This window comes from Oxyura jamaicensis, chromosome Z (assembly GCF_011077185.1).
Source record: "Oxyura jamaicensis isolate SHBP4307 breed ruddy duck chromosome Z, BPBGC_Ojam_1.0, whole genome shotgun sequence".
NCBI classification, from domain to species: Eukaryota; Metazoa; Chordata; class Aves; order Anseriformes; family Anatidae; genus Oxyura; species Oxyura jamaicensis.
The window spans coordinates 55,728,274-55,741,246 of NC_048926.1; positions in this window are offsets into that span (position 1 = coordinate 55,728,274).

Genomic DNA, 12,973 nt, shown 5'->3' on the forward strand with positions numbered 1-12,973 from the left:
CCCATAATTATTGTAATAACAACAATGGAATATAAACAAAGCAAGTGGTGAGCACTCGCATTTTGCATCACTTGCTTTGTTTATATTCCATTGTTGTTATTACAATAATTATGGGTTTTAACTAGTTATGTAGAATAGTAGGTGGCCTTTGAAGTATAATTTCAGGGGACAGACAGCTCTCTGTTACAGTTGTTTCAAAATGAGTGAAAAAATCATATCTGTAACATGGCATTGTTCTAGTTAGATTCTGGGGGCTGAAGCTGATTGGTTCATCCCAGTAAGGATCAGACAAGATATATGTTTATATATATAAGGTAAGCAAGCTTTTTTTATGAGCTATTTACACACATACCAAACCCAGGGTGATGACAAGGGTGCCAGTGAGAGCAATATTGTCCCCGAAGATGTTTAGCCAGGTCGTGATCAACATCTCATTGGTACGGTAGGTGTCAATGTCTTGCAGGCATCCCTGTGGAGGCAATGATGACCTCAATTGATGTTCCTGCCCCACCAATGCAGAGCAACATGCTCTGTTTATAGGTTTTGCCCCTGCATGCCTCTGAACATGCGGCAGTGCACAATTGGTGGCCCTGGCCTCAGGGGAGCACTCGGCAATCCTTGATAGGCTGCTGTGATCATGCACAGCCGTGTGGCCAGCTTGTGCTGTGCTGAAGGCAGCATTGTCTCATGCGGGATGACTTGTGGCCTGGTTCCATATCCCACAACAAGCAAAATGTATCATTGCAAGGTCAGAGTTTCAACATGCTTGTCTTATAACAATGACTGTTTCACATCAGACCAACCTAACAGTTTTTAGTCCTAAGACAGACATCTACAAATCTTTATAGTTACATTCAACACAAAGAATTACACTAAGGAACTGAAATCAATTTTTAGAATCCAAAGTTAAAATCCCCGTCTTTAATTACTGACTTTCTCTAACTTTCTAACAAACTAGGTCAAAAGCTGTTTTATTATTATTATTATTTATTTATTATTTATATTTTATTTATTTGTTTGTTTTGTTTTGTTTTGTTTGTTTCTTTGTTTTTAAGGTGACAGACATACAGGGCCTCAATAATTCATACAATGTGATCCTGTCATCTTTCCTTGTTGGTAAACTGCAAGCTGGCCCACACAGCAAGCAAGGGCCTGGGCCTGGGCCTGGGCCTGGGCCTGGGCTGGAGCATCAAGTGGGCAGGGGGCCTGTGCTGACACTCAGGGGGCTGCGAGTGTGGGTGCTCATGGGTTGGATGCGTGTGTGCTGGTACGTGCAGCGAGCCCTTAACAGGAGCAGTGGGAAAGCAGGCGGCCCACAGCAAGAGGCAAGGATGTGGGCAGGGGTGCTGGTTGGGCTGAGGGGCCATTCTCGGGCTGGGGGAGGTGAAATTAGCACTTATTAGAGTTGAGACATTATGGTTTGGGGAAATAGGACATTTATCATGTGATAATGTGCGAAAGTAAAAAGAAAAATTTTCAATTTATGACCAGAATTTTGAATTCCATTAAAAAACAAGAACATCACTCAGAAAAAAAAAGAAAAGAAAAGAAAAAAAAAGCTGAAAACCATAAAAATGCTGTTTTTTTATTATTTTTATTTTTTATTTTATTTGTTTTTAGCTCAAGCCTTCTGACTTCTTTGGATTTACAATTTATGTACTGGATAACACACACTTCTGAAATCATTGTGGATGTATTTTACAATCCAACCTCCTCAATTAAAAAGTAAATTGAGAAAGAAACTGGCACATTTATTTGTCACATTCAATATATGATACATTGCCGCTGTAAGGGCTAGTATGTATGCTATAAACACAGCCTGACATCTCTGAGTTTTCATATGCAAGACCATTTTTTACCCAAGATAACAAAAATAATTACCTACAGGTGTGCTATAATCAAGAATAGAACAGAGGCAAAGTCCAAGAGAGCTTGCTGAGCTAAAAAAATAAATCTATTTGAAATCTAATACCTTTCCTGAGCTACTTTAGGTACTTCTTGGCATTTTATAATGCTTGCAATAATTGCTTAAGTAAGAGGGTATAAGTCTGCTTGTTCCCGATAAGTTGCATGTGTTTATATGCACATGGTAGAAGTTGTGCACAGTTTAATTTTTGATTTTAAAGTATTTGAATTATTCTTGCTGTATTAGTATAAGTTGTTTTATGTTTTACTTTTAATGTTTTATTTTTAATGCTTTTGTTGGTAGTTTTTTATTTAATCTGACGGTACCCAGGCAATGAAGCTGGTAGAGATCTGAGAAAGAATTTGTGTGACTGTATCTCATAAGATACAGATATTTTTCCTGTTGTTTCAGGAGAAGTTCATATACTCAATTCCAGTGACTCTGGATCATGAGTAATTTTTTCTTGGTATCCAACAATGTTCAGGGCATTTCTTTAAGAAATCTATGTCTTACATGCTGTCTTGTTTTTCACAGTGTTTCAGTAAGAAACCAGCACACAGAACCACAATTTAGCTTACAAAGATCAGCAGATGGGCTGAGCATATATCTATAAAACTGCCAGCAGACCTTAGAAAAAAAAAAAATGTAAATGATCCTGCAAGCTGTTTAATTCATGAAATCTGTACTATGATATGTATGTACCAACAAGGTATGATTAGCTTCACTGAAACGTATGTGTAACTATTCCTACTTTTTAGTGCTTGGCATAGAAGTCTATGTAGATTCTTCTTAGTTAATTTAATTAAGTAAGTAATTAAGATTTTTTTTTTTTTTTTTCTCATGTCATCTGCAGACAGGACTCTGAATAACACAAATATTTCTATGTAACTGTCCCTTGATCTTAGTGAACATTTTTGCAAACAAGAGGAGAGTTGATACACAGAACTCATGTGACACAAAGTTTACTTTTTGTCATGTTTTTCTACATACCGTTTTTTATGTCCTTTCTCTTGCTTTCCTTCCCTTCATACTCCCTTACCACTCTTCAAATTTTATAGCCAGCTTTGATTACAATTAAATTTACAAATGTAAGGAATTATTTGGATCATGTAAGGGGAGGAGGGGGAGGCAGGTGAAGGAGGGTGATAGTGCTTGTACCCTGGCTGAAAAATCTGAAATTCTCTATAATTTCTTCTGTAGTTTATTCTACATAAAAATTCTACATGTGAAAAAGTCCAGAGGACCAATTGCACTCACTGCAGCTCTCAGCAGTGTAAAAGGTATTTAACTACCTACTCACATCTGGTATCTTACTCTATTTCATGAAAGTAACATGGTGAAGGCTGTATTTAATTCTGCATTCTCATTTCCTTTCCTTTCTCATTAGATTTACATTATAGTTACATTTGCAACTCTGTACATCTACACTGTTAGATCAAGCTCATTTAGTGATAATAGAGCAGAATGGCAAATTAGATTTGCACAACACTCAGGAAGGAAAAATGACCCAGAGCAAGCACAAAGAAATATACACAATGGCAAAACAATCAGACAAAATTTATTTTAGATGAGGGTGCATAATTTGTGGGTTGCTTACATGGAGATTCTCTCCATGTCCCCACTTAAAAAAAAAAAAAATCCTGTTTGAATCTTCATTTTGATGGCATCCATTGTTGAGAGTAATTTGCTTTGGCCTTCTGTTACAAAGTAGTATCGACAGAGTGCTCCCTTTATCATGTTCATTCCTGCTTTACTATGGAGGCTGTGTCTGAAAACTATTTTTCAGGCACCCTGTTATGAGATATTGCTACCACAATCAAAGCCATTAGAGGTAAAATTATTTTCTCTCAGCCATTATCCACATTCAGGGAGGTGACATTCTTTGTCTTAGAAAGCTGTCAGGCTTTTGTAGTATAAATACCTTATTTTTAAAACTCATTTTCTGACGTTTGCTTATGAATTTGTGTTATTTTAACCATATACTTAAAAGCTGCTTTAAGTACTTTTTGAGAAAGAAAAATAACTTCTGAATGGGTGTCCCACTTCAGTATGAAAATTTACTATACCACATGCAAAAAAATAATAATAATAATAAAAAAAAATCATATAATCATCTTATAGTTTAATTTATGATGCTCTGTCAACTTCATTATTTGTGTTCTGTTTCTCTGATCTTGTACTGAAAGTAGTAACAGAAGGAAATGTTTGTGAGATTTTGCAATATTTTTAACTGTTTTATGTAGGAGATTAGTATACCAAAAGATGCTTTTTCCTCTTTCTACTTTTAATTTGAATTTGTAAGTGTTACCCAAAATTCCCTTTAGTTTTGTTTTATGGGTACACTGCATTTCTGATGTTAGTGATCCAGAAGAAAGTAGAGTCAACATGTAAAGTATATTTCATGAGAAAAAGTAAAGGTATGAAGAATAAGAATATTAAAGAATAATTAACTTGCAGAATTTTAAAGCATGGATCTGAGATGATTCACGGACAACTAGGCCAGAGTGCCATTTATAAATTAACAATATTTCACTTTTTTATTAGAGTTTTCAAAAACAAATCTCATGTATTTCTCTCACTTTGGTAGTGTTTTGCATAATATTAGTATATTTCTAAGACTCTCCAGCACTCCAAAAATTGGATGATGTTGATCTTTCTGTGCGTCAATGTGATCTGTGTATGCTCTCTGAATATCTTTAACCTGCTGACTATAGGAAGCTTTTTAATGCGTGCATTAAAAGGACAGTGGCCAGCAGGTCAAGGGAGGTGATCCTCCCCCTCTACTCTGCCCTGGTCACGCCTCACCTGGAGTACTGTGTCCAGTTCTGGGCTCCCTGCTACAGAAAAGACAAGGATCTCCTGGAGAGTCCAGTGGAGGGTCACAAAAGTCTAGATATAAGGAAAACAAAATCAAAGCATTCCTTCTCAGGTACCTGTAAGAAAGTAACAGACCATATAAGTAAGTAATAGACAATGCTGCTCAGACAAAATGTCCAGAAATCCCAGATGAAACTACTTCCAACTGTAGCAAGAGCCAAAATTCATCAGCCAAAAGGCTTGTGGAAGATTTTCTGGCCTGGAATATTCTGAATCGAGTAGGAGGGATAGTTTTTTTTGGCAGCTTAAAGAGAGTGAGATAATGCAATGCAATGTTTTCTGATGTGTCTTTAGAGGTGGGGAGAAACTGACTTAGCGTGAGTCTCATCATGGCAACCCTCATTTCATTGTGTCTTGGCATTCATTTTCTACATCCATCTTGTATGCTAGATAATGGAATAGAAAAGTGCACTGCTGCTTATAAATACATACCAACATATATATATATATATATATATATATATACTCAACATTTAATAAAGAGAGATTACTCCAATTTGCCCCTATTATCCATAACAAACTGATTTGTCAGTTTCTGAAACTCTTTTGTGACTTGGAAGCTAACATGCAAGTAAATATCCTTGACAGACTTTTGATTGGACTGCTTTGTGGTGAACATTTGGCTATTAAGGACTTTTTGATTCTAAGCCCTTCTGAATGTTCTGTGGGAAGTCAGGTAATTGGGTTCACATGGAAAAGATTTGATAGTGGAGGGGCTGCAGGGGTGGTTTATTTCACTAATCTGCGCAGAACACACTCTTACATCCCAATTTGTGACATTCCATTAAGTTTTTGCTTAGGTTTAACCTTTTTCTTAAATTCAGCTCAAAATATGATGCAAACAAGTTAGATCAACAAAATATTGAAACGTTTAAAAAGCAACTGGTTATTAATGAATACACATATGAATATGCAAAGCCATATGACTGGTGGATCTGTATGAACTCCCTGTTCAGTCTTATGTGTAACATTGTACTTTTCATTGCAGAATATTTTCCTTCCTTTCCACAGATGAATGCAGAAAATCAAAATATGCATATAAGAACACAAAAAATACAGATACATTTAAAGGAACAAAATGCAATTTTTTCCCTGAAATTTCTGCCTTTCAGCTTTCAAAAATGAAATAGCTATGTAAAAGTAAATATACACTAAATATGAGCTTCTTCTGTTCACATTCTTCCTCAAGATATGCAAGATTAATGATCTTTTTGGCGGCATTAGACAAGTAACAAATCTTAGTTCCCAGCTGAGGACTTAACTTAAGGCACTTTATACCATATTGATAATAATTGGAAGGCTGTAACGGCTTATAAACTATACTGAGAATGAGGTGACAAAGAGTTCCTATGGCCACTCTCACAAAAATGCAGTTCGTACTCAGGTGTTAAAAATATTTTTTAATCTTCTTTTCTGAATTTATTTTTTTGATAGTTCCACACAACTTTCCTCACACTAGTCAGAAACAATCATTGTTCAGTATGTGTGAAACAGCTGTTTTTGAGTAAATGTTTTGGGTATGCACTTGCAGTCTTGAATAGACAGGGTAAAAAAGTGACTTGAATACTGTGTTTCTGTGGCTCTGCCATGAAATTAAGAAAACTCTCTCTCTTAGTCATGCTATAAATGTTTTTCTATGTATACTGTTAAAGCAAAATGTCTAGGTGCTCAATTTGTTTCACTGCATGAATGAAATTTGTTTTAGTACATGAAAGCTGTTACAGGGACAAAAGCTTTTTTCATGGAAATTTTCTCACTGAGCAGACTTCTTGCTTTAGTCATGTGGCTGGAATTTCTCTGAGTCTCTGGGACAAGAATACAGGTGATTAGTTATTATTGACAACATCACTTTTAATTAGCATAGTTTAAGAACTGCCGCTATTTTAAAAATTTGCATTTCGGATATCTCAATAATTCAGTCTTTTGTGGTCTATGTGAGAAAAGTTGTTCCTTCTGATTTGCTATGAAAATGCTGAGCTAAAGGGAAAAACTGAAATGACCTGAATGTAATGTTCTGAACACTTTCAAGTCTTTTGAAATACTACATATAAATAGTTCCAGAAAGTTAGTTCAAACTGTTATAAAAATAGAAGTCAGTTGTATACTTCGTACATGCTCTTTGGATCAATTGTATTATCATTTAGAAACCAATTGCTCAAGGTGGGAATCTGTACTCTTCATGATACAGCTCAGCCTGAAATCACACATTTATTTTAAAAAATAAAATTAGAAGAAATCAATGAAAGCATTTAGCAAACTCTTTAAGTATCTGACCACTTGCAGAAGATAAATAACTAAATAAAACCCATGACATTATTTTATAAATACTTTCATTTCAACAGGAAAATCAGCATGGAAAATAACAAAGTAAAAAGTGACAGAATGAATTAAAAAAAAAAAAAAAAAGTTTTTTTCCATATTTTGTTAATAATTCATGTGATTCCAAGGCCAGGTGTCTAACACCAGAGGGCATTGCTCTGTTGAATGACATTTTGTGCTGCTGGTTTACTTTTCTGGATGTACTCACTCAAAGCTTTAAATTCATTAATGCTTGGGGCCTGACCCATGGTTGATAATGAGGTAAAAATTCCTAGAAGCTTTGAAGAGTTGTTGCCACTGACTATTCATCCAAATATGAATATGTGAAAATTGTATACATCTAGAATATGGATCAGTATTAATAAAACATAATATTCTACCTTCTAATTTTGAAAATGCTAATGGTTTGGACCTGTTTTTGCAGTAACTTTGCTAAAGGAAATGTGAATGGTACAGTTTTGCTGATTCTTTTCTTTTGGTTGGTTACACAGCAGTTAAGGACTGTAGGTATCCAGCTTCTATTCCCTTTCCCTTTCCCTTTCCCTTTCCCTTTCCCTTTCCCTTTCCCTTTCCCTTTCCCTTTTCCTTTCCCTTTCCCTTTCCCTTTCTACATTTTTCATTTTTCATTTTTATTCTGTAATTGTAACTTTGTAAATGTGTAAATGCATTTAACTCTTGCCTCACTACAGCAGCAGCCACTTTCTCCTATTCTCTTTAACTGAAGTCTGTTTAACATTTAATAAGTCTTGTTGGTAACGCCAGTGAAACAAACACTTAGATTTTTTGTTTTATTTGTTTGATTGTTTATTTGTTTATTTATTTTTTGTGAATTTGCTTGGGAAATGTGATTGCAGCCTTGTAAATGATGGTAAAGCTTTCTGTTGTACGTTTTTTAACTGCATCCTCTTACACAGCTTTAGCATCAGTGGCTGCTGAGTGGTTATCTCCAAATGATCTGGCCTATATCTGGGAATGGCTGTCATTTCCTAATGTTTCTTCCCTGTCCTAGGATTTATGCAATAAAATTCTACTTATGTTTAAAATTAGATGGATTCTGAACCTGAAATATGACACCCTGGCTTCAGATGAAGCAGTTCAACTTTGAAGATTCAAAGAGGTTCAAAACCTGTCCTTGTAATTAATTCTCCGTTGAAGGAAGACAACCCTGCTAGCCTAACAATATCCATAGAAAATTGCTGAGAGAAGAAGTGAAGGCACACAGAGATATTTGGCCCTGCTTCCTGAGCATTCTTTTGTTGTTTGATAGCTCCATGTGCTCCCAAAAATTTTATGCAGCACGTGGTTCATTAGCCACCTTGACTCATGGGTAGGGATGGTTGGAAGAATTGCTAATTGCCTGGAGTATTTCAGTGATCAATGCTGAAAAATTATGAGGCCTTTTGGAGAATCGCAATAAATGACTTGTGGCTAATCAGCTGCAAATGTAGCACAAAGGAGGCTACAGCAATCATTCTGGAATTTCCATGTAAGTTTTATTTCCTTAAGAAAATAAGACTTCAAGAAAGAAAATGTGAGATTTTAATCTCAAAATGATGTATTAATCCCAAGAAAGCTTTTCAGATAAGAAGTGTATTTTTCATGTTTTTAAAATTTACACTGATTACTCTTTTTTTCAGTCTGGTTTTGAACTTATTTTTTCATTATGGAATGCTTCAACAAAAACAACCCTCTATAAAATCAACTGAAACTGGAGTATGAATAAAATGTTCCCTGATTGCTATGAATTGTATATCCAGTTACTGTATTCATAATTATTTCATGCTGTCAGATGACTTGTGTGATTATCTCCCCAATTCTGAATTTGGGAATAATATCCTTAAAAAAAAACATCTGTAGTCTTAAACTGCTGTTGAGTAACTGTTACTGGTCATTTGATTAAAAGGCTCAAATTACTGTGGGAAACACTCTTAGATTTTAAGATTCTTCATGGGTAAAAGCTTAGTCAGGCTGTAATGCTACATATTCTCTCGTGTCAATTATATAAAATACAGGAAAAAATATTCTGAAAGCTATAAGAAAATAGTCATCATGGAAAGAAATGGCCTCCTTGCACCAGGATTCATACTGCATACTCTTCCTCTGAAATAAAAAGGTATGTAAGATTACGCAATGATCCAGATGTTTAAAGTATTATTTTCCTGTTGTTTTTTGTTTGTTTGTTTTTGTTTGTATGTTTGTGTTTTTGTTTTGTTTTGTTTGTTTGTTTGTTTGTTTTTAGCAATTCTCTCTTTAATCTTCAACCCTGAATTTATTTTTACAGAGTCACATGATTAGTAACAACAAATAGATCTAGACTGAAGAACATTTTCCCTCAGGTTCTAATTATTTTTATGAAATGGAAATAAAAATAATAATTAAAAAACTTGTTTTTCCTGTGCATTGTTCTGTTTGTGTTCTCTGTAACTTTTTGGTAAACAGATATTTCTCAGGATTTTATGACAAGGATTAAAGTTTAAAATGCTTGAAAAGCAGTATGCTTTCTGGAAATCCATTTTATTTGTTACCTTCCTGCACATATGCATGCATTCTTTAGTTCCCTCATTAGAGTTAGAACCCTTTCAATGAGATGACACATTTTGATATTACAACGCAGTCAAGACAGCACAAAAAAATAACATAAATAAATAAAAATCGCTGAAATCCTTTTCTCTTCAAGGATGTATTACATATTGTGTTGTTTAATAATTTTCTAACAGACTGTTATCATAATTTCTCTAATGCACTTGGATCTTTTATACATCTTTCCAGTTTTCCCAGCATGTGATGAAGGCATATATATGTATGCACATGGAGAAATAAAATACTGCATGATTATAACTGCTTTTTGTTTGTTTGTTTTTAATTGGAAACATATTTAGTTACCAGTGTGAATCAGGCCAGGTGCTTGATTTTCAACATTTTCTCTGCAAGGCTATCAAATATGGTGACATTAAATGCATATTTCAGTATGCTGCCTCCTGCTTTATAAGTGGTTAATTCATCATTTCAGTATTGCGTGAGCTCACTTCTGGCACAGTTTCAAGATATCTTATTATTATTTGATGTCGGTGATGGATTGGAGATGAGAATATTGCTGGCCTAAGGGTTCAGTAGCTCTGCCTATTGTATTTGTCAGCTATAAAGCAGCTCTAAGTAAGGGCTATAAGGGTAGTTGGAAAAGTGGGACATTAAAAAGCTGTTCCATTATATTTACTCAGACAGAAGAAATGTATAAAAATATATTTGATATGATAAAAAGTTATTTTCTTCTGAAATAAGGCTCACTGCATATTAAGCACCACTGACTTGTTCAAAAAAAATCATAAGGAAAGATTCTGAACAGCCCAGGAATTACAACTAAGACAGAACTGATGTAAAACCAGCCTATAAAAGAATATATGTGAAGTCACTTGTAAAGACACATGAACTGAAAAATCTTAACTCTTTATTTAGCTCAAAGAATATGAATTTCCCTGTGAGCCCGTAGGACAAATAACTCAGAATTGAATTTTATCAATGCAAAGAGAATATAAGGAAATATAAGCACAGGAGCATTTGGATTTAATTATTATTATTTTTTTTTTTTTTTTTTGAGGGGGTTGGAGAGGGGTTTGTAGTATTTATTTTGTGTTAAAAGCAAAGCAAGCATTTTTATGGGATTTATACAATACCCTTCAACTTGGGAGGTTGTTGTGAAATTGAAATATTTATTTCAATCATAGAATCTCATAGAATGGCTTGGGTTGGAAGACATCTTAAAGATCATCTTGTTCCAATTCCCCTGACATCATCACTTCCCACTATATCAGGTTGCTGGGCATCCTACAGCATGTATATTGGGGTACTGGGAAAGTAGTGTTTTGTATTTTGTTACAGGCATTGACCTTAAAAAATATAATATTTTTTGGAGTGTTTTTAAATTAGTGTAGCATGCCCTGGAACATTAAACAAATGTTCTTCTGGACGCATGTTTAAAAACAAAACAAAACAAAAACAGATCTGCATATTCCTGCATAGACCTACAAAATTTATATAACACAGGCATTACATTTCACTTTACTTGAAAAAAAAAAAAAAAAAAAAAAAGTAAAAGTCACAGATAATTTTTTATCTTTTTGTTGTATGTTATAGTTTTACACAGTGAAGTTGATAAAAAAATCTTTTAATATAATTGCTGTCTTGAATACTAAGTTAAATAATAGCTAGTAAAGGTAATATGTGAAATATTTTCATGTTACTTTTATCTTTGCTCAAGGCATTGGTTAGTGAATATTTCTGCTGTCAAAGCAGAGGCTGAACAATTTTACCTATCATTGCACTTTGTTAGCATGAGGAAAATACTACTGCCCATGAAAGCGATATGTTCAGTAATCCCTCAAAAAATGTCATAATCTTGTGCGTCAAGCACTCACTGACAAAGATGGGCTAACAGGATTATAAAATCATAGACTTGTTGAATGGCTTGTGCTAGAAGGGACCTTTAAAGATCATCTAGTTCCAACACCCCTCCTACTCCCTTTCAACCTGTTCCAGTGCCTCATCACCCTCTTAGTAAACAATTTATTTCTTATATCAAATCTAAACCTACCCTCTTTTGGTTTAAAGATGTTACTTCTTGTCCTACATTCCCTGGTAAAGTTTCCCTCCCCATCTCTCTTGTAGACCCATTTAGGTACTGAAAAGCCACTCTAATGTCTCCCCAGAATCTTATCTTCTCCATACTGAACAATCCCAAGTCTCTCAACCTATTTTCATAAAAGAGATGTTCCAGCACACTTTTCATTTTTGTGGTCCTCCTCTGGACTCACTTTTACAGGTTCAAGTCTCTCTTGTATTAGGGGCCTCAGGGCTGGATGCAGTACTCCAAGTGGGGCCTTAAGAAAGCAGAGTAGAGGGAAAATCACCTCACCTGATATTTTAGCCACACTTGTTTTGATGTAGCCCAGGCTATGCTTGGCTTTCTGGACTCCAAGTGCAAAGTGCTGGCTCATGTCAAAATCATCAGTTTTTGATCCACTGATACCCCCAGCTCCTTCTCTGCAGGCTGCTCTCAATTAATTTGTCATCCAGTCTGTAGAGATCATAGAATCATACAATTATAAAATCGTAGAATGGCTTGGGGGCTTGGGTTGGAAGGGTTTAAAGATCATCTAACTCCAACCCCCCTGCATAGGCAGGGATGCCATCCACCAGATCAGGTTGGCCAAGGCCCCATCCAGCCTGGCCTTGAACATCTACAGAGATGGGTCATCCACAGCATCCCTTGGAAACCTGTTCCAGTGACTTACTACCCTAACAGTGAAGAATTTCTTCCAAAAGCCTAATCTAAATCTATCCACTTTTAGTTTAAGATCATTCATCCTTGTCCTATCACTATCTACCTGAGTAAATAGTCCTTCTCCATCCTTTTTATAAGACCTCTTTAAGTATTTAAAGGCCACGACGAGATTTCCCTAGAGCCTTCTCTTCTTCAGGCTGAACATCCCCAGCTCTCTCAGCCTTTCTTCATAGGAGAGATGCTCCAGGCCCCTGATCATTTCTGTGGTCCTCCTCTAGATGTGCTTAACAGGTTCACTTCCTTCTTGTGCTGGAGGCTCAAGACCTGGACACAGTACTCCAGGTGGGGCCTCAAAAGGGCAGAGCAGAGGGGAACAATCACCTTTCTCGATCTGCTGGTCACATCTATTTTGTTGCAGCCATGACACATTTGGCCTTCTGGGCTGCAAGCATGCACTGCTGGCTCATGTTGAGTTTTTTGCCCACCAGAACCCCCAAGTTTCTCTCTTCATGCTCTCCATGAATTCCTCTCCCAGTCTGTACTCCTGTCCAAGATTGCCCTGACCCAAGTGGAGCACCTTACACCTTGACTTG